The sequence below is a fragment of the Vidua macroura genome, chromosome Z (genome assembly GCF_024509145.1).
Source record: "Vidua macroura isolate BioBank_ID:100142 chromosome Z, ASM2450914v1, whole genome shotgun sequence".
Lineage (NCBI taxonomy): Eukaryota > Metazoa > Chordata > Aves > Passeriformes > Viduidae > Vidua > Vidua macroura.
The window spans coordinates 20,568,250-20,588,779 of NC_071611.1; the positions used below are offsets into that span (position 1 = coordinate 20,568,250).

The following is a 20,530-nucleotide window of genomic DNA, read 5'->3' on the forward strand; positions in this document are numbered from 1 at the left end:
TTAATAATTTCCAAATTTCAGAAGACAGCAGCTTATCAGGTGAGGTTGTTTTCTTATGTAGATTTCCTTAAATAAATGTTTGTACTAAATTCTTATAAATATTGAGTACCTTGGTAATTAGTAATTGCCTATTTTATATATCAGTGTGGTTGATTGTTCATATGTTATACACTTTTATAATTTCTTTATTTTGTAGTTGGACAAATCTTGAAATAAGATGAGAAAAGTGTGCAAAGCATTCACAGGAGCTTATTAAATGCAAGAGATAATTGTGGCCCCCCAATAAATAATACCATCTGTTTTCTACATAGTTAATGCATTTATAAATTCTGCTGATTTCTTATTATTTGGTAGTTAGTAATAAATTATTACAACATTTAATTAAAAAAACCACTTGGATTTATGCATTCATTTAGGATACTAATCTTTCAACCTCTCACTGCATGGCTAATCAGTGTGATAGGCAAATTTTCATTTGTAAGGATTACATGCAAATCGATTTATTTACATCCATAGTCCACTAATCTGTTTATAAAGTTGTTAATGCATCATAATAAATTGATAAATTGATATCTTTAAGCTGGTTCTAAAGTTGACAATGTGTCAGCTCTATTTCTAAGTACACTTGCTTTGTCTTCTATGTTTCCTGATAAACAGGGTGGTACGTCTATTTAGATTATGGATCCAAAATGGACAGAATTCATGTGGGGCATTATTTGCTGGTATGATAATGTGCTTTTGAAAATATTCTTGTCAATGAAAATACAAAATTGACAAGAAGTGGAATTAATCTAGAGGGTCGCACAACTATTTTGACACAAAGTTGAATTAGTTTACTGTTATCAACTAATGTAAGCAAGTTGGTGCAGTGGCACTCTGTAATCTGTCTGACTAAAGATTCAGTTGAGAAAGGTGTGATTGGAACCCAAATAATAACCAAACACTTCTTCATAGTCCTGTTTTGTTCTCCTAGACACAGGAAAAACTGATATTTACTCATGGAAATTTTTAAATAGTATTCAATTGGGAAAAGAATGGTAATTACATGATGAAGGATATTTCGCACTGAGAAATAAAAAAAAAATGTTGCATTCGAACTTCTGCCTCTTTCCTAGCATAGGTAAATTTTGTGCAAAAGCCATTGGACACCTGCATAAGCATGTAGTACTGAAAATAGCCGAAACAGAAAACTACAAGAGCATATATTTATGTCCCATGCATTGCAATAAGAATCCAGCCATGATGTTGAATACATCTAAAAATTACCATGAGATTACTTTCCTTTATAAATAAGGTATAATTAAATTACTTCTGTAATAAAGGCACAAACAAGTACAAACTTTATGTCCCACTGACAAAAAACAGAAAGGAGTATTGCAGTATTAGGAAGATGTTTTATTTGAGTTGGTATTTCTGAAAATTTTCTCTTCAGTATGTGAATATGAAGCTTATTCATGGATTTGTTACAGCTTAAGATAGCATTTGAATATGCTCAAGTGATATAAATCTCTGGTGTGGAAAGAGAATTATAATTCAGAAATAAAAAAGAATAATTTTCTGATCACACTCCTTAAAAAACGTGCTTGTTAAGGTGAGTGCTTTGTGATTACGGTGCTTAGAAGAACACAGTATTCCCATAGACTCCATGTGATAGATTAAAAAAGACACTCTTGGTAAATAGCCATAATTGTAAAGAAATTCTTCTGACTATGATATGTAAACATTATATGAAAGGTAGTGATGCATTCACAATATAGTATTATCTGCTTACACAGAAGACTTGGTGTGACAGAACTGTATTATTCCACTTTATTAATTCACAGTTCAGTAACATTTTTTTCTGTTATGATTTTATAAGCCTTCTATTTTGAAGACATTTATTGAAGCAGTTATTTGTCACTGCTGGGTGAACTGATGTTGGTGGTACAGTTGGATCTTTAGTGTTACTTTTGCTAATAGGCATACTTTTGTAAAAGGTGTGTTTAGAATAGACACACTTTGAGTGGGTTGGTCTTGGCTGAATGTCATGTGTCCACCAAGCTGCTCTAACATTCCACTCCTCAACTGGACAGGGGAGAAAATACAATCAAGGGCTCGTGGGTCAAGATAAGGACTGGCAGAGCTAAATCATCAATTACTATCGCAGGCAAAATAAATTGTGCTTTGGGGAATTGATTTCGTTTATTGCCAATCAAATGAGAGTAGGATAATAAGAAATCAATCCAAATCTTGAAAACACCTTCCCAGACTTAACTGAGCTCCCAGTTTCTCTCCCAAAGTTGGATGGGCAATGGAAGTTAGCATGAGTTCATCACACATTGTTTCCGTCGCTCATTCCTCATCAGTGGGAGGATTCTTCAGACTTTTCCTTCTCCATGTATCTCCATGTATCTCCTGTGTATCTCCCACAGGAGACACTCCTCCATGAACTTTCTTAGTGTGGGTCTTTCCCACAGACTGCAATTTTTCACTAACTGCTCCTGAGTCCATTGCACAAGAGAGAGTCTATCAGGAACAGGCTGCTCCAGTGTGGGTCCCCTATAGCATTATCACAAATCCTGCCAGCAAACATGCTCCAGTGTTGACTCCCCCTTCCATGGGGTCACAGGTCTTGCCAAGAATTATCAAACAGCTTTAAAAAATTCTTCATGAGCACTTAAATCTGCAAGGCATTCTGCATGACATTCAGCTAGTTGGGAAAATTTGAGTCTTAAAATAATGAGCCTCATACAGGGTGATGGAAAAATAATAGTTTATATAGCATTTCAAAAAATGATTGGATATTGACAGAATGAATGATGGTTGTAATGTCAGTTTCAGGAAGATTAAGATACTCTAAGTTTATTCACAGTCTTCCAAGAGTTCCAAGGTACTTCCTTGAGATGGTAGGAACCCAAGTCTTTCCTTGTGCTCTCTTCCCAGCACACGATTTCTCCTCAAGAATTTAGACATTATTTCCTTTATTCTCTAGGCCATTTCAGCAGGTGATATTCTTCTCTGTTTCCTAAGGAATCTAAGTCTGCCATGTTGATTGTCAGGTTAAAATGATAATTAGATAAGATACAGTTAGATAGGATAAAATTAGTTACTTGATTTGCATCTAATGAGTGAGAATAGAACTGGTAAAAATGGCTTTGTTCTTTGATATAGACCACAATCTTAAGACTGCCTTGACTGATATGAATAAAGGAGATGGCAAATGTGATAAAGACTGTTTCATTTATTGGGATCTAAGAACTTAGCTTTGTTCAGTCCACATAACTGCAGTCCAAAGCTTTCCTTTCACTAAAACATATCCTTAGTAATTTTCTATGCTTTCTTTTATGCTTCATCTATTATATTTCAAAACAATGCATTGTTTGAAAACATTTCCACAGCACAGAGGAAATAGAAGTGATTTATTTGTATTGTGATAAAATTAGCAGTTGCACACAGCATTGTTTCCTGTAGAAGTATACCATCACATTTTACATTTTCTCTTTACACTGGATATATTCTATCTCATAAAGCAGACATCAAGAATCTCTTTCCACTGGTGCAGTTAACTTCATGGGAGTTAACACATTTGTACACAAAAAGCCCTTATCTCTATTTTGTATCAAAAGTACAAAACATGGTAATAGAGTTATTTCTCCTTCCCTTAAAAAAAAAAAATCTGGGAAATACAAAGAGCAGAATTTTCAAAGATTCTTATGAAGGTTGAATACCTAGCTCCCTCTAAAGTATCACAGACAACTTCAAAAAATTCAGGCTATGTATTTTTTTTTTCCATCTTACAAATGGTTTTAATCATTTATACAATGCCTGTCAAATTCTTCATTCCTTAATTATCTTTTTTTTAACATTTCACCAAAAAACAGCTTTTCAGTTTTGTTGGTGTTGTTTTGGCATGTGCCAAAACTACTGCATTTTCTTGATGATGTGAACCACTCCTTTTTCTTGCTATGTTTCAGTACAATTAAAGGTGACTGATGCCCTATACCATGAAAATTATTTTCAAATGTGACAATCTCTTTTGAAATGAAATGTGTTGGTTTTCACATTATTGTGTCAATGCTATTGCCAAAAAACGGACAATGGAGGGTCTTCACCAGAGGCAGCTGATGAAGCATTTTTATTCAAAATCTTTTTTGCTTTTTTTAAAATTTGCATTAGGCCAATATGCAGTTTAGCCAGAAAACGACATTGATGACATGGATTAAGAGGAATGTAAGAAACAACATAATAGACAGGTATGGTGCCTTACTCTGTTATTTCATTCTTTAGTTAGATTTCTGTGTGAGTCATTCTTTATGTAAAGAGGCTTTTAATATGACTGCTTTTACTATGTGATGTTCCAGGTTCACTGCAAACTGTTTATCTGCTTATTGTTTTAAACTTTTATGGGTTTTAAAACAAGAAATGTATTTTTTTTTTCTGCTGAAAAAAATAGATACATCTGAATGAAGCATCTCATGAATTCATTTTCCTATGTTGTGTGAACACAAGCATAAAAATACAGTGAAATATTTTGGTTTGAAACAAAACTGAATTATTTCTTTACTTAACAATAAACTTATTTTCCATTCTAAGATTACTTCTTTTTTCCCCTTTAGTAGTGAAAACACTCAAAAATATTTTGTTTATTAAAAATATTTACTGAGCTGAAATAATACTTTAATTTTTGATTTAATGGACAAAGTTGAAATAAACCAAAAAAATCTTATATTTTGGAAATGCTACTATGAATCTTTAGCAAGGAATTGGATGCTTTAATTTACTTTTCTATTCAGTTTAGGCTTTTATGTATTTGGAAAATACATACACTACATCATCTTAAGATCGAATGTATTCAGTGGGGGTGTCCAAAAAGTTATTCAGTCTTTACATTATTAAGATCAATAGTACTTAACTAGTAGTAACAGTAGTATTTTCTTTTGTTTCAATGAATACTAGTGATCAACTACATTACAGATGAAAAAAATAAAGAATATGTATATATACCTAATAATAGGTGTGCTTTCCAAAGCAAATCTCCTGATCAGTTTAGCTTGCTTGGAATTCAGGTGCACTAGAAAGCACAAACTGGATTCTTTCCATATGACACAAAGCTGGAAGACTTTACAGTACCAGAATTGTACTTGATCCAAAGTAGAGACGGACAAACAAAATATCTGAAATGTGTCTACTATGAATTCCAGACCTTCAGCAACAAGTGTTTCTCTCTACAGATCAGAGCTGGTTGACATAGTTGGTAGTGTAGATGTGCCCTCAGTGGTCTAGTGCTAGCATCTAATGTAGGCAAGTAAACACTGCCAGTCTTCCAGTAGACAGAAAGCCAAGGAAATGTTGTAACTGAGGGCCAAAAAACAAAAGAACTAAACAGCAAATCCTTAGTTTCCTTGATGGGATGGTTCTGTTGAGAACCATTGAGAATGGTCTCAGTGGATTTATCCTTCTGCTGTACAAACAGGTGTATGTTAAATGAAGTGAACAAAGGTTAATGCTTCTTCTGCTAGTAATCCAGGCAGCCGGTTTATTAATCCAGACCTCTTACGTAGTCAATGGAGAGAGTCTGTTTGGGAAATAAAGTCCTGTCAGTCACCTGCGGCGTTTATTCGCTATGGCCTCAGGCAGCCGGGATGCCCAGCTAGTACTGCCTTTTGGTGAGACCGCAGCCGCCGTGTGCATGGGTGCTCCAGGGATATGGTGTTTGCCTCACTGCTTTAAGTGCTCTGGCATGGGTACGCAGCTTTGGTGGCCTTAAGCTGAGAGGAAGCAAAGGGATGAAAGAGGGACACTTTGCTTGCTTACCTGAGAGCTTTTATTTCCCCACGTGGTCGCTGAGATGGTTGAAGAAACTGCTCCCCAGTGCAGTGCAAGGCAAAATGGTGAATGGACAATGAAAGCATTGGGTTAAATAGGGGGCGGGTGGACAGGGGTGGAAATCCCTCTCGCCCAATGGGGACAGACAACAGGGAAGTGACGTAAGACATAACAACCTATGGGAACATTACAGAGGTGGGTACAGTGTTCTGGGACAAATAGCATTGCAAAGGTGGGGTGACTGATACAGAACTTTCAAAAAGAATCAGGGAGTGGCTACAAGATTGACATGTAAAAGCTCCTGTGGTAGACATTGTGAGGGGACCATTGTGAGGGGAAAATGGGGGTACAGAGAACCAACCTAATTAATATTTATTAAAATCTCTAACTGAACCAACCCAGCATACAACAGTCCCCCTCCAAAGTATCCACTGAGGACATAAAGACCTCATATTTTACTCTACATATAGAGAGAATTTTCATGTATCAATACAATTAACTAATCCCAGCAAGGTCAGTGGTACAAAAACCTTCTAATGGAGAATAATGCCTTCAGATACACAATTTTAGATACCTTACAGGGTCCATATTATGCCTTTTGTTTATTTTTTTTAAAGCAGTAGTTAAAACTTTTTTACATATTTTAAAAAAAGTAAGATGGAATATAAAATCTTAAGAATCTTTTTCCTGTAATTAATTGGAGTACAGGTAGTGATTTGTTATTTTTCTTTCCAAATTTCTCAGTGTGAAGAGAAGGAAAACTAGTAGGAAGAACAGTTTAGAAATAAGAGAAAGAGGTTGTCTTAAACTACTTGAAAGGAGAAGGTGTAATGACAGGAAATAGGTCTTATTTTCCAAAAAACAGATATGACTGTTGTTGGGGGTTTTTTTGTTGTTTGTTTGTTTGTTTGTTTTTCGGGTTTTTTGTTTTTTTTTTTTTTTGGTTTGGTTTTGGTTTTGGTTTTGGTTTTGGTTTTGGTTTTGTTTGGTTTTTTTGGGGGTTTTTTTAGGGTTTTTTTTTTTTTTTGTGAGGCAGCATATTTAACCTAAACCTTTTTATTTGGGTGTTCCTGATTTTATTTTTTAACTGTTGTAGCATATGAAATGTGACATATTTGTAACATGATTATAGTAACAATATGAAGTAAAATGTGAATTGTAAGAGTTCAGAATATAGTTTTCTCTTACTGGTTCATTTAGACATTGATGGGGAAAGGCCTAAGGCTACATTAAAAATGTGTAAATCTCACTGAAAAATTTGGTAACAGTGGTTCTACTCCTGCTTATTCTTTGTTTGATAGCTCATGCATGTTTAGCATATACAGAAATGCCAGACATCTGTCTGAAGGAAATGGTATTGTGAGCCCCTACAAAAAAAAAAAAGCAAAAGTGGCATCTATTTACTTGTGATACCATATTAATACACATTAATATTTATGATGCTGAGATTCTATCTCTGAGGCCATATACTTTGAAGCAGAAAGGATTTTCTTCAAACTTATTTTTATACCATGGATGTCTGTATTTATACTTCATTCTTTGACGAAATTTCTTCTCCATTTGCTGTTTTTTACATTATGTAAGGAAAGAGGGATAAAGATAGGTTATATTAGATTTTTTATTCATACTTAATGTATAATGCAAATCAAACATATAATTGCTATATAAAGTTTTCAGTGTATCTCAGAATACTAACTCATTGCTTGGGAAGTCCATTATGTGTAGGCAAAAGCCTCTGGAATATTCTACACCATTTTCAACTCCTTGTCTTTCAACCTCTTTCTGTCTGAAGAAACTGATCTTTATAGATAAAATGCTAGGTCTGCTAGAGCTCATGTCAGAAATGAATGTAAACTTCAATGGACTGAGAATTTTCATTTTTAGTGTTTTGTTGTGTATGTGTTCATGTGAGTATGAACTGATTGAAGGATCATGAGCACTGCTAATTTACTACAGCTGTGAAGTGTTATTCTTGTTTTACCAGCAGGACAGGTGCAACATGATCAAAATCAGAGAGTGCTTCCTTGCATACGTACAAAAAAACTATGAATCATCCATGTACGGTGAACTTAGCTGATTTTTGTTAGGTGTTCACCCAAGAATGGAAGATACATCAGCTTTGGAGTTCTGTTTCAGGATTTAAATTTCAGTCCATGAAACGTAGTCCTGTAGCAGTTTGTTGTCAATACTTTTGCTGTTCTTTTCAGCGAAACAATGTATGAGGAAGTTCTGCTATTAAGTTCTGTTTGCCCATAGTTCATTCCTAATGGGTGAAACAAATTCAACTCACACAAAATAAATGCTGATTCATTGCAAAGAAATATAATACGATGTAATCTTGTTTATTATATGTTTATAATTAATCAGGCTTTAAGCTTGCAATCATGTTAATGCAATTTAATAGTGTATAATAATCTATGAATAAAACAAGTGACATTATAGGACTGTAGTAATGAGTTTGCATATCAAGAAAACCCTTTACATATTAGGAGGCATTTTGCTTGTGAAAAGACTCCCCAGGTACTTCATCAAGCATACTTGTGCTCCACCAGTTCACCTTGATTCAGAATGTTTTGCTTTCCTGCAGTAGCTAAAAAATGAGCAAACAAGAACACACATATCCAAACTTTAGCAACAAGAGAATTGCAGTGACCTTCTTCCTTCCCTGCTAAGCACTGTGCAAGGAATGTATTTCAGGATCTTCACAGCCACAGTGTTAATCTAGTTCAAGAATGTTAGAATGTAAAATTCTCATTGTAGTCATAAGAATAATGCAATTTTGTAATATCAAAAAAAAAGTTGGTAACACTTCACAATTAGTGGCTAATCTTTGCTTCTGTGATGCCTATTGTGATAATATTATTTCTGATAAAATCATTTGGCATTTCCATTTGGTATGGAAAACATAGAACAGCTTAAAAGGCAAATTTTTAATGTTATATTCCTTATTGGACATTTTTTAAAAATTGAGAAGTCATCTGCTGACTGAAGAAGGAAGACATTGTTCATACAAATTTTGTACCATATTATTATTTTTAAATAAAACAAATCATTTGTGTTATGACTTGAATAAGTAGTACTAAAATCTGTAGGAAGAAAATAACAATGACAATATTTGTAAACAGCAAGATTTCATGTACTGTACACTGACTGAGTCATAATGGTAGGACATGGAACTGATGTGTTTAAGAATAATACCATGTTATCCTAAAAACCAATACCATATCTTTAGTTTTTCTAAATTAATAACTCTAGTGTTTTGGTATTCATATATGCATGATTTGGGTTATGGCTATCAATCTATCAGAGATTATTAACATAGTTTAAGGAAAAAGCAGGTATCCTGAAGATAGAGAGTATGGACATTGACATAATATTAAATAGAAATAATTGGAGACAAATTTTTAAGAGCTTCAGAAATTGTTACAAGACTCTAGAAAAATGATAAGTGAATACTCAATAAGAACAAAAATATAATTGGCCTACTCACGCAAGTAGTTCTACTGAAAACAATAGGTTTATTCATGTAAACCAGGCCAATTACCCTTGTCTTTATTAGATTGATATTGGACTACAGAACTATTTTAAAGGTTCTCAGAATAGTACAATCCTTTTGCAGAGTAATTTGAGCTTAATTTTTCTGGCATGCAGAACAATAATTCTTTGTTTCTGATTTTAAAACAAAATAGATGTTTTCATCCTCCTCTCCTCCTTTATTTCGCAGTATAATTTCAGTACAGATTACCCTGTGAATAGCACTGACCTGATTTTTGTTTCTTATAGTTATTTCAAGATCAACCTGTTCTATCTGCTGTGAAAGTGTTCAGTTATGCCCCTTGGGGTATGTTTAACAGATCTTCTGTTGCTACAGGTTCAGATAGATTTGATTTACTTTGCCAGCCTGCCTCCCAGTTAGTGACAGCCTTTTGCTCCTGTTCTTGCAGCCAGGTGTGGAAGATGTGACTGTGACATGCACTTTCAAATGCAACTCCTCACTGAAAATGCAGCTCTGCAGGATTTTTGCTGCCTATCCTCTCTAAATATATATTTTCCTGTAATAACTTGTGCTTACAATGTGCTGTAGGGAAAAAACATGCTGAATGCTGAAAAGTGTAATTTTTAAAAAAGGCTTTTTAACTGAAAAAAGAAGATACATTGTTTTCCAGCATTATCTCTGGTATGAAAAATGGCTCAAATGAGACTAAGTTTTCCAGGGCACCAGAATACCAACCTGATAGAGTTTCCTTTTTAATTTCGACAAGAGCAGCATGTCATTGCATTTCCCAGCTGCAACTGGCAGGACATCAGATGTTCCTAAAACCAAGAATTAAGACTAGTTGGAGTAATTTCAGGCAAAATAAAGACTGATACATCTGCAACCAGCATGACCAAAAAAAATAGAAAAAAAAAAAAAAAAAAAAAAAAAAAAAAAAAACCAAAAAAAAAAAAAAAAAAAGGAGTAGTTTCAAATACAAAGATAAATTTTAAAAAAATTCTAACAAAGATGGTTTTTTTCTATTGAGAAAATTTAAAAACTAGAAATTAAAGAAAAAGCCAAAGTCAAAAACCAAAAAACCAAAACCCCAACCTTTAAATTGTGCATGAGCAGGAGATCTTATGAACAGGATATTTTCCTAAACCTATTTTAACTTCACTTCAGCATGAGGATAAATTGTTTATTATCTTCCTCTTCTTTTTGGATTAAAAGTGGAATGAAATATCTTTTTTTTTCTTTTTCAAAGAACAGTCTGTGGTTTTTTCAAATAACCTTTAATCTTAATTTTTTTATTGCATTGTTGTATATTCCACAATCTCTTTTTGCACCTCTTTTTTTCCTTCCTGTCTATATTTTGACAGTAGGTCAAGTGTTTTTGAAATACTTATCTTCTCTTTTTAATTTTGAATTGTCTGTGTCTTCCTGAAGTCTCTTTCATCTTTGGAAAATCTACGGATTCCTCCTCTCCTTTTTAAGGGGGAGAAAGAGTGTACAGCTTTTATATCAGAATTGTATAATCTATATGAATATTCCATTTTGTATAAGATTTGCAATGGGAATGACTATTTCTTCTCAGATATCCAGACCACTTCATTTCACATTTTTCACTGATTTAGATCAAATCCATCCATGGCTTTTAAAGAGAAATAGAATTATTTTGGCTGATTTGTTGTCTTGTAATAGTTTAATGCCCAAAGGAAGAAGAAAATATAGCAATAACTCAATCCACTGCAGCTTTTATTGAAGTTTAATTTATATTACCTTTTAAAGAATTATTTTCTTCTGGAATGTTGATTTTATTTACCTTATCTTGTAAAACATTATGCAAATTCTGCCTAATAAGCTGACTATATATAAACATTTATTTTTTCCTGCATCTAATAGTTCTGTCAAGGAATCCCTGTCTTGTCATATCTCTTTGAGATATTAAAAGATTTTACCCAGAAAAATAGTTGTTTAAGCATCTGTTTTCTCAGATTTTATGTCATCACCCTCTAATAATAAGAATTGGCTACACAGAAGTGTATTAATAGTACATTGGATTTTTCTCCAGTCTTTCCTAATACAATTTGAGATTCAGAGATAACTAGGATCTATACACGCATATGTATAGGTATAATAAGAGTCTGAACATCATACCTATCTCTAAAAATAAGCAGGTAAGAATGATGTTTAAAATTAATACCTTTGTTTAAATTATTTTCTGACTCCTCTGTATTACAGGATAATCTTAAACAGGTATGCAGATATAAATAATATGACAGTGTGAGTTCATCTTGCAGTGAACATAATCCAGGGTTCATTTCTTCTTTGCCATCCTAATCTGACTTTAAAACAGTTCAGAAGTCTACTGTTACTTATACTAATATCTGTATTAAAATTTCATGCTTACATTTAAGTTTAGACATATTTTTCATATTTATCCATAATGCTATATCCACTTCTGGTTTTGTATTTGTTTTTTTTTTTTTTTCACTTAACATGCCGTAATAATTCTACCTCTTCATTTTGATATATCTTTCCAAGTTTTTTACCAGCATTTAGTTTACATTACATATCTTCTATGAAAAGTGATATTTCTTAACTAGTTTGTCTTTCAATGATACTCTTATTTAGTTTCATTATAATAATCAGCTAAGATTCATGATGTATTTTTCTATCTTTAACTCATGAAGTGGTAGCACAGCTACAAGAATGACTATGGAGTGAAGGACAGTTTGCAATTTTCTTGAATATATATGTTTAAGTTTTCTATTTTTGTGATTTTAGCTTTATTTTTCTCTTTTTTTGTACTCTGAGCTATATTTAAATACAGTGGAATTTTTACGTCTTTGGGTTCTCATCTAATAGGTAATCCATTTTTTGTATCATGCCTTCATAAACTTAATTAATTATTTCATTTATTGGATTTATGCTGTTAGTTTGCTTTTGGTTTATGCACTTTTAAAAATCATATTCAGAATTTCAAACTGATCAGCTCTAGGGTTATTCTTTGTATCCTGCTATTTACATGTAGGCTTTGTGTTAGTTGATGAGAAATTATCAGCACCTGAATAGAAGGTAATCACCTGTTGCTGTGAGGCTTCTGTAGCCTCCTCTACTCCCCCGCTGTGTGTGAGCTATCTTTGACCTCAGTTTACTTTCTATGATAACAGTGATTTGATTTTAGTCCAGTCACATTGTTGCCTGAAAAGCTTCATTTACTTAGTCAAATAACTTGAGCATGCAGGTTAGCACTATAAAGACATAATATGAAACAGACCATACAATATTAAGAAAACTTAAAAGGTTGTGCAAGAAATCCCCAAAAGGTTAGCATACGTTATAAAGATACAATCTTCAGAAAAATATTTTTTCATAGGAAATATATTGAAGATATGTAAACCTTCATAAGGAACATTTACATTTTATTACCTGGGGAAACATCACCTTGTTTCTTCTGCTTAGTATGGATTTGCATATAACCGGTACATATGTGTTTGTAAGGCCTGTGTGAGGATTTCTGAGATTTACAAGAAAGTTAACTGCTTCCAACCTTTTTTTTTTTTTAATTATACTGCTTTACTAAAAAGCCCCCCCCCACTATAAACAAGCAGTTTGACCTAAGCTAAATCCTTGCCACAAGCCAAAAGACAAACTGTGAATGATCAGACTTTGAAATTATATTCAGTGAAGCATTCTTCTAGACAGACAGAAGCCAAAGTCAGCCCCATTTTTTTATAAAGCAATGTAGAGAAATGTTCCTTTTCTGCTTATGAAATGTAAATGTGCAAATGTGCTGAAAATAGCTTGAGAAAAGTGCAGATAGTAGGTCAGTACTGTTTCTTTGAATATATATCTATTTCCTTCATTATAGTGCATCTTAAACCAGTTCTAGCTCTAAAAAATAAATGCTCAGCATTTATATATAGAAACTGCAGTCCTATCCATTTTATTTCTGTAAGTGATGTCATGAAATCAATGGTGGGAGTTGCACAAGGTAAGCATGTATGGCCCTTTGTGTGTCTTTTTAAAAAGATGCACATTTATCAGAGAGATTCATTATTATTAAAATGTGATGGTGGAGAGATAAATCAGTGCTGGTTTTTAAAGGTTAGATCAGTTACATGGGTCTTCAAAGCTTGTGCTGTTTTTATCATAATTAAGAGCTCTTCTTAACAAGATAATATTTTTTCTGCTTTAAATGCATATTTTAATGTTGGGTCTGACTTTATGGCTTCTCTAGCCTATAAAAAGAGCTCTCTGGAGGATGAGTTTCCATCATGGAAACTTCTGAGTTTTCAGGAGTTTTGCTGCATAAACAAAACTCATTGAATATTTCTGGGAGACATCTCTCAATGTGTAGAGATTTAACTAATTATTTTACTGATTCACTGCTCAACAGAACAGTAAATAATCATATTGACATAAGAGTATTTTGACATCTTATAAAATAAATAAGGTAAAATCATTGATAAAATGCTTCATATTGGCAGTACTGCTGAAATACAAAGTAACCCTAGGAATCCCTAGTATCTTTTTCTAGGATAACACAATCTGTGAGAAAAATTTTTATGAAAATTAAATGAACATGAATTCAAAGAAATCAAAATAGAATGGAAAGAGATGACTAATTTTAGTTTTGCTAATTTTAAAAAATAGAAAATATCTACATAGTTAAAAAAACAAAACAATTAAAGTAATTAAGTAATTAATTTACAAAGTAATTAAGACAGTTTCTTTCTAGGTATGAGGTAGAGAGAGTGGAGTACTAGAAAGGATGAAGTACATGTGAATATTAAATGGAAAAAAAAAATCAATATAAACAACAGGACACTGTTACTGTAGGAAGTAACATATTGTCCATGATTGGATTTTGTATAGAATAGAAAGAATCACAGAATCACCTAGTTGTTACATTTGGAAGGGACCTCTGGAGATAGCTAGTCTAACTCTGCTGCAAAGTAGGATCAGCTAAAGTGGGTTACACAGGAACACATCCCAGTGAGTTTTGAATGTCTCCAGAAGGGGAGAGTCCATGACCTCCCCAGGCAGCCTGTACCAGTGCTATACCACTCTCCCTGTAAAGTTCTTCCTCACAGTGATGTAGAACTTTGTATTTCAATTTATTGCCACTACTACTCTTCTGTTGCTAGGCATCACTGAAAAGTCTGGCACCATGGTCACATGCCTTTGAGATATTTATAAGCACTAGTGAGATCCCCTCTCAGTCTTCTCCAGACAAAAAAGACCCACTGAGAGAGAAGCTCCAAAGCCCTGATCATCCTTGTGGCTCTCCACTGAATCGTCTCCAGTAGCTCCTTGTCTCCCTTGTGCTGAGGAGCCCAGAACTGGACACAGCACTCCAGGTGTGGCCTCACCAGGGCTGAGTAGAGGGGGAGGATCACACTCTTCCCAATGCACCCCAGGATGACATTGGCCCTCCTGGCCATGGGGGCACTGATGGCTCATGGACAGCTTGTGATGCACCAGCAGTCCCAGGTCCTTTTGCACAGAGCTGCTCTGTAGGAGGGCAGCCCCAGCCTGTGCTGGCACTTGGGGCTGTTCCTCCCCAGGTGCAGGACCCGGCACTTGCCCTTGTTGAGCCTCATCAGGTTTCTCTCTGCCCAACCCTCCAGCTGATCAAGGTCCCACTGAATGGCAGCAGAGCTTTCAGGTGGATCAGCCACTGCCCCCACTTTAGTGTCACCAGCAAACCTGCTGAGGGTGCATTTGATCCTTTCCTCCAGATCATTTGATAGAAGTGATAAATCTTTGATAAAGAAAACTTGGAAAAATTCTGGAATTATATTCTAACAAAATCCACAACCCCCTTTATGCTATGATGATAGTATTTTTTTTTAATTATTCTATTTTGTGGTTGTCTTTGATTCTAGGGAATTGACTTTTTGAACCAAAGATCATTGGCAGTCTAACTTATTTTGTATTAATTCACTTTTTTTTCCTCCTAATTTATTTCTGCATTTGGATTTGATATTGTCCCATGTTGTCCAATAAATTTTTCTATTTAAAATCAGTCATTAGGACATATTCCTGGACACATGCATGTTCCATTTCAACAAGGTTTGTAGCGAGACCTAGCAGAATATTGACTCCTCTTGCTTTTAAGTTCAATTTTAATTCTGAATATAGTAAAACTAATAGAATTACTTATTACTAAATTCTTCAAATTGTAAATATTGACCCCTTCTTAATCTATCAATACCAATGCTTCCTTGAATTTTATTTTTGTAAACAGTTTGTTTTTATTTTCTCTTACAAAGAAAATCTCATCAGCTGTAACCTCAGCCTGCAGCATATATTGACAGATTATAATCAGTTTTCAGAAGAATACCTGAATGGTACTTTTCCTACAGCAAACCAGTCATATATATTTGGATAATAACACAGGGTTTTTAATCCTCTGGAAGTATTCCCACAAATAGTAGTTGTGAGGTAGGCAAGGACTTCAAGCAGTTATGTCTAAAAACTGATTATTACTCTAAAGCATAGTATTTTTTTATATGAAGGTGCTACTTAGATATACTCACAATTTGTCATAAATGATTGTAAAATGTGCCAATAAGAATCTCAGATAAATCATTCTCACAGTTTTCACTTTTGTATGTAAGTCCTTACTTAGGCATGTATTAAAGTGAAACATGATCTCATACCAGTCTGAGCCTATTGATTCTTTTCCCATTACTGTAACCTTAAACAGATAAAACTAAATCATAATTGCTATGTTGGATGCATCAATCACTAATCTATAATCTGTTTAAAAATGAAATTTTAATTCAAATACTGTTCTTGGTAGTCAAGTTGCATGCATCTGGGGCCCAAAATCAAAAACCAGTCTGATCTGAGTCTGAAAGATGATCCAATTTCAGGATGAAAATAAAAATGAGAAACCTCCAATTCTATCAAATTGAAAACAAAAAACAAAACCAAATTGGAATTATTGTTGGAAACTAAATTTTTTTGATTCTCAGCTTGAAGGAAAGATTAATTAAGACATCTGCACATTTCTATAGGATTTTAATAGAACATGTTTCCTGTTTGAAGACATATTTTTTTTGTGACATCAAGTATGAGGTGAATTAATACTTTAGACCTCATACTGCAGAAGCATAACAGAATGTAATTTTTCTTCACATTAGGGAAATTGTAATAGAAGGCCTTAGGATTACACTATACAGAGGATCTGGCTTGACATATTCTAGTGACATACATATTTATAAATGCAAGCAACTGCTAAACAAAACCCTCAGAATCATTGATTGCTGAGCAATATACTGAAAGGGTTAGTATTAGATGTTACTAAATAGAACTGAATGTCTAATTTTAAGGAATTTGCTTCAGCTATCACTAAGGAAAGCAACAAAAACAATAATTGGGTTGAGAGATGAGAATGAGAAATGAGAACTAATTTTCCATCAGTAAGTGTTTATATGAATCGGAGTTCCATATATATGCAAGTACAGGTGTTCATAGGAAGATATATTGCAGATACACAATTGACTTAGTAAGAGATTAGAGACTGATTTAGTGCCTGAAATGTAGCCTGACTGTTCAAGGCATTATTGTGCTGGATTGTTACAAGGAGTGAAGCTGTGAAGCTGCAGGATATAATAGCATGGATACTAAGTAAGTCTGAGCTTTAGTAGAACTTTAAGATCAGCCTTTATTTTTTGATGAAGGACTTGAAATCAATCAGACTATTTGTCTGGTGAAAATTACAGTATCTTGGATTGTATATGGTATGTGGATTCTGGTGTTCACACTAAATAAAATATGTACCTATTTGCACAGAAATTTTGCTATTTCTTCCCTATTTAATATGTGATTATTTGAATATAAACTCATTACTATTTAATATTGAAGTGAAAGTAGAGTTGAAGCATAGTATGTTAGAAACTGGACAGTACTCTGCAATAAACCAGCCCTGCTCATTCCTCTCAATGTAAAGAAGTCATAGAACCATAGAATGTCAAGGGTTGGAAGGGACCTTAAAAATCATCTAATCCAAACTCTCCTGTCATGGGCAGGGACATCTTTCAGTAGGCCAGATTGCAAAAGACCTTACCCAACCTGGTTTTGAACACCGCCAGGCCTGGGGCATCCACAGCTTCCTGTGGCAATGTATTTCAGTATCACACCACCCTCACAAGTAAAAAATTTATTCTAATAGACATCCTAAACATGCAAGATAATGAACACATAATAAAACATTGTGACACTTTTTCATGGAAGTGGAAATGGCTTGAAAGCTTTCACTGCTAGTTGTCAAAATATTTTTTAAGTTCTCAAGCATTGAAAATTAGCTAACTGTCATCAGAGAAATCTGCTGCAGTCAGACCCATTATTTTAATTTCTTACTGAAGTTTTGTTGAGAAATCAGCTATAGAAACTGTTGTTTTACGTAAACAAAAGATGGTTATAGGTGTCTCCTCTAATATGACAAGAATGACTAATACCGGAAATCTAAAATTATTTAGGTGTCTTTTTATCTTGAGACATTCAGCCTATTATAGAAGGCAAAATTCAGGTTTTCTATTAATGGATTTATTTGTTTCTGATAGAATATGAAATATTATAAGCTTCCTTGACAGAAGTCAAGCAGGATCTCATGCCCTGAATAATGAAAAAAAAAAAAAAAAAAAAAAAAAAATAGCGGGGAAGACAAGAATCCTAAATAATATGTGGAATGCAATACAAATGTCAGCTCAGGAATTATCAGCTCAGTTCACTGACAGGTCTGTCATATTCTTACAAAGTCACAGATTGATTAAGGTTGGAAAAGACCTCTAAGATCCAATCAGTCTGAATTTTCTGATCTATTTAGCATCATTCTGCCTCCAGGGTTCTGAGTCATAGAGAAATTATTAATTTGATCTCCTTGTTGGGATATATGCAGTCTGCCTCTTTGCTTAACTACACTTAAGTACTAAGCTGTAGCTGAACCAATAAGATTTATCAGACCAAGTTGTGATGCACTGAGTCAGTTGCACAGCACAATTGGTTTGCAACATGCTGCAGGTAACTGGGAACTAAATAGTCCTGGCTTATTTTATTTTCTGCATGTACTCGAGTATACCATGTATTACACAGAAAGCTGATTTGCAAATGGTAGCTTAAACTTGAGAATAAATATACTCTTTTTTGTTGTTGTTGTTCCCTAACAAGTGATAATTATCATCATTGATTTTTATAAAGTTCCAATTTTTTTGTAGCCACACTTTAAGCACTGGAGTGCTGTGATCAGTTTCCCCCTGAGTTTTCTCTTCTACAGGCACCAGAGACCTAACTCCTTTAGTCTTTCCTCCTAGGGCAGATTTTCCAGCTGTTTGATAATTATTGTGGTCCTCCTTTAGAGCCTCTCCAGTCTGTCTACATCTTTCTTGAACTGTGGGATTGAGAACTGAATATAGTATATTCCAGGCACGACCTGACAAGCACTGAGTGGGATGATTGTGATATCTATGCTTGTAATGCCCCTGGGGATGCAGTACCGGATCCTATTTGCCTTTTTTGACTCCTGTTCAGCTTGTTGTCCACTCCCTTCTGGTAAGGCTTCTCACCAGACACATACTTTTTAGTCTGGACTGGGCTCTCTGGTAATGTCATGCCAGGACTTTGCATTTGGCTTTGTTAAAATACAAATTTGAATTTCGCACAGTTATTGATAGCACCCTCTTCCAACCTGTCCAGGCTTTCTTTCAAGATGGCTCTCCATTCTGATAAGTTCATGTGACCATGCAGTTCATTGTCATCAGGTCTTGAGTCTTAATCATTCTGCTACTTGTTTGTTAAATTCTAGAAAGTGTCTTAACTATTTGGTCTAACAAGATAACAGGAAAATAAATAGGCATTTATAGAAGAGGCTTCTATCTGTTTTAGTACTTTTTGCTAAGCATAAATATTATGTTGCCCCAATGCATTTCCTTGTGAAACAGACCTGTGCAGAACCCTGAGCTTTTATTTATTTTTTCATGGGAATATTTACATTTGACAAAAGTTAACTAAAATTAATTTCTATCTCACTTCAGCTATGCCTCCATTCAGTACTCAAAATATGAGAGAGGAGTGTCTTATTGCCCCCAATGCATGCTCACAGCTTACTTTGCAAAAATTGCAAGAAATGTTGACAAGTTTTATTATTACTTATTTATACTTATTTATTATTACTTCCAATATCCAAGCAGACAGAAATTTTTTCTTCTGCTGTTTATAAAACTTAGACCTCTGTAAGCTAACTCCTCTAGCCAAAGGAACATTTTCCTCATGCATCTTGTATCTAGAGTTTAGTTTTAAGTGCTCCTGTATAATGAGGAGCAATTAGTGTATATTTTACTAATAAAATTTTCATGAAACAAAATTAATTAGGAATATAATCTCTGTTATACAAATAACATTGCTGTGTGACTCATGGGAAACAGAGACAAAAGTTGGAATCAATGTTTATTAAAAAATTTGTAACAAAATAATCTGTCAATTGGTCTCACTAGTAATATGTTGATTTGGGTCAATAAATATATGAAATCTTCTGGTAAAAGGTATTTTTTTTTCTGTTCACAGAATTTATGTTCTTCCTGAAATTGAAGTATTAATAGAGTAAATACTTGTTAAGTGATTTGGAAATAATTATTATCTGTCCCTATGTTCCATGTCTATCCAATTAAAATTCTGTTTCTTTCAAAAGAACTTTGGGAAAATTTTCCTAAACTTATTGTTTATGTAATGACGCACTTTTAAAACACTGTATGAAATACTAAAAAATATTTTTTCTCCCCCTTCTCTAAGCACCTTCTGGGAAATCATCAGGGGTGCCTGTCTGAAGTGCCTGTCGAGTAACTCAGGTAGCATGGGGAAAAAACATGGTAAATCAACAATCTGTGTAGAGTGGCAGAACTTTGATCTAGTTGGAATCATGTTGATGCAGTGGAACGGCTAACATGATTGGAGTACTTCAACTGAGTTATTAGGCCTTCTTTTTAGGATGGACAGAGGAGGAAGATGAGGGGGTAGATGCCCTTTATTTAAGAGAGCAGCTGAAAGGCATGGAGTGTCTCCTGGAGATGGATGATGAAAAAACTGAGAGCTTTTGGGTAACAGTGTAATATTGGGTGTCTATTGTAGACCACCTGACCAAGAAGAACAAGGTGAGACCTTTTACAGAGAGCTGGAAGGAGCTTCATTAACAGGTCCTGATCATCATTGCAAACTTCAATCACACCAGTGTCTTCTGGA

At 34.2% G+C, this 20,530-nt stretch overlaps 1 long non-coding RNA gene across 1 annotated transcript in view; it reads right to left on the reverse strand.

Annotated features, from left to right (window-relative positions):
• Window positions 1-8,121: 8,121 nt before the first annotated feature.
• Window positions 8,122-20,530, reverse strand: part of LOC128822479 (uncharacterized) — a 61,857-nt gene continuing 49,448 nt past the window's right edge. Inside the window, exons 5-6 of the long non-coding RNA XR_008441444.1 lie at window positions 10,037-10,119; window positions 8,122-8,395 (exon numbers count right to left, since the gene is read on the reverse strand). This is a non-coding gene — a long non-coding RNA (uncharacterized LOC128822479). The remainder of the gene's footprint in view (window positions 8,396-10,036; window positions 10,120-20,530) is intronic.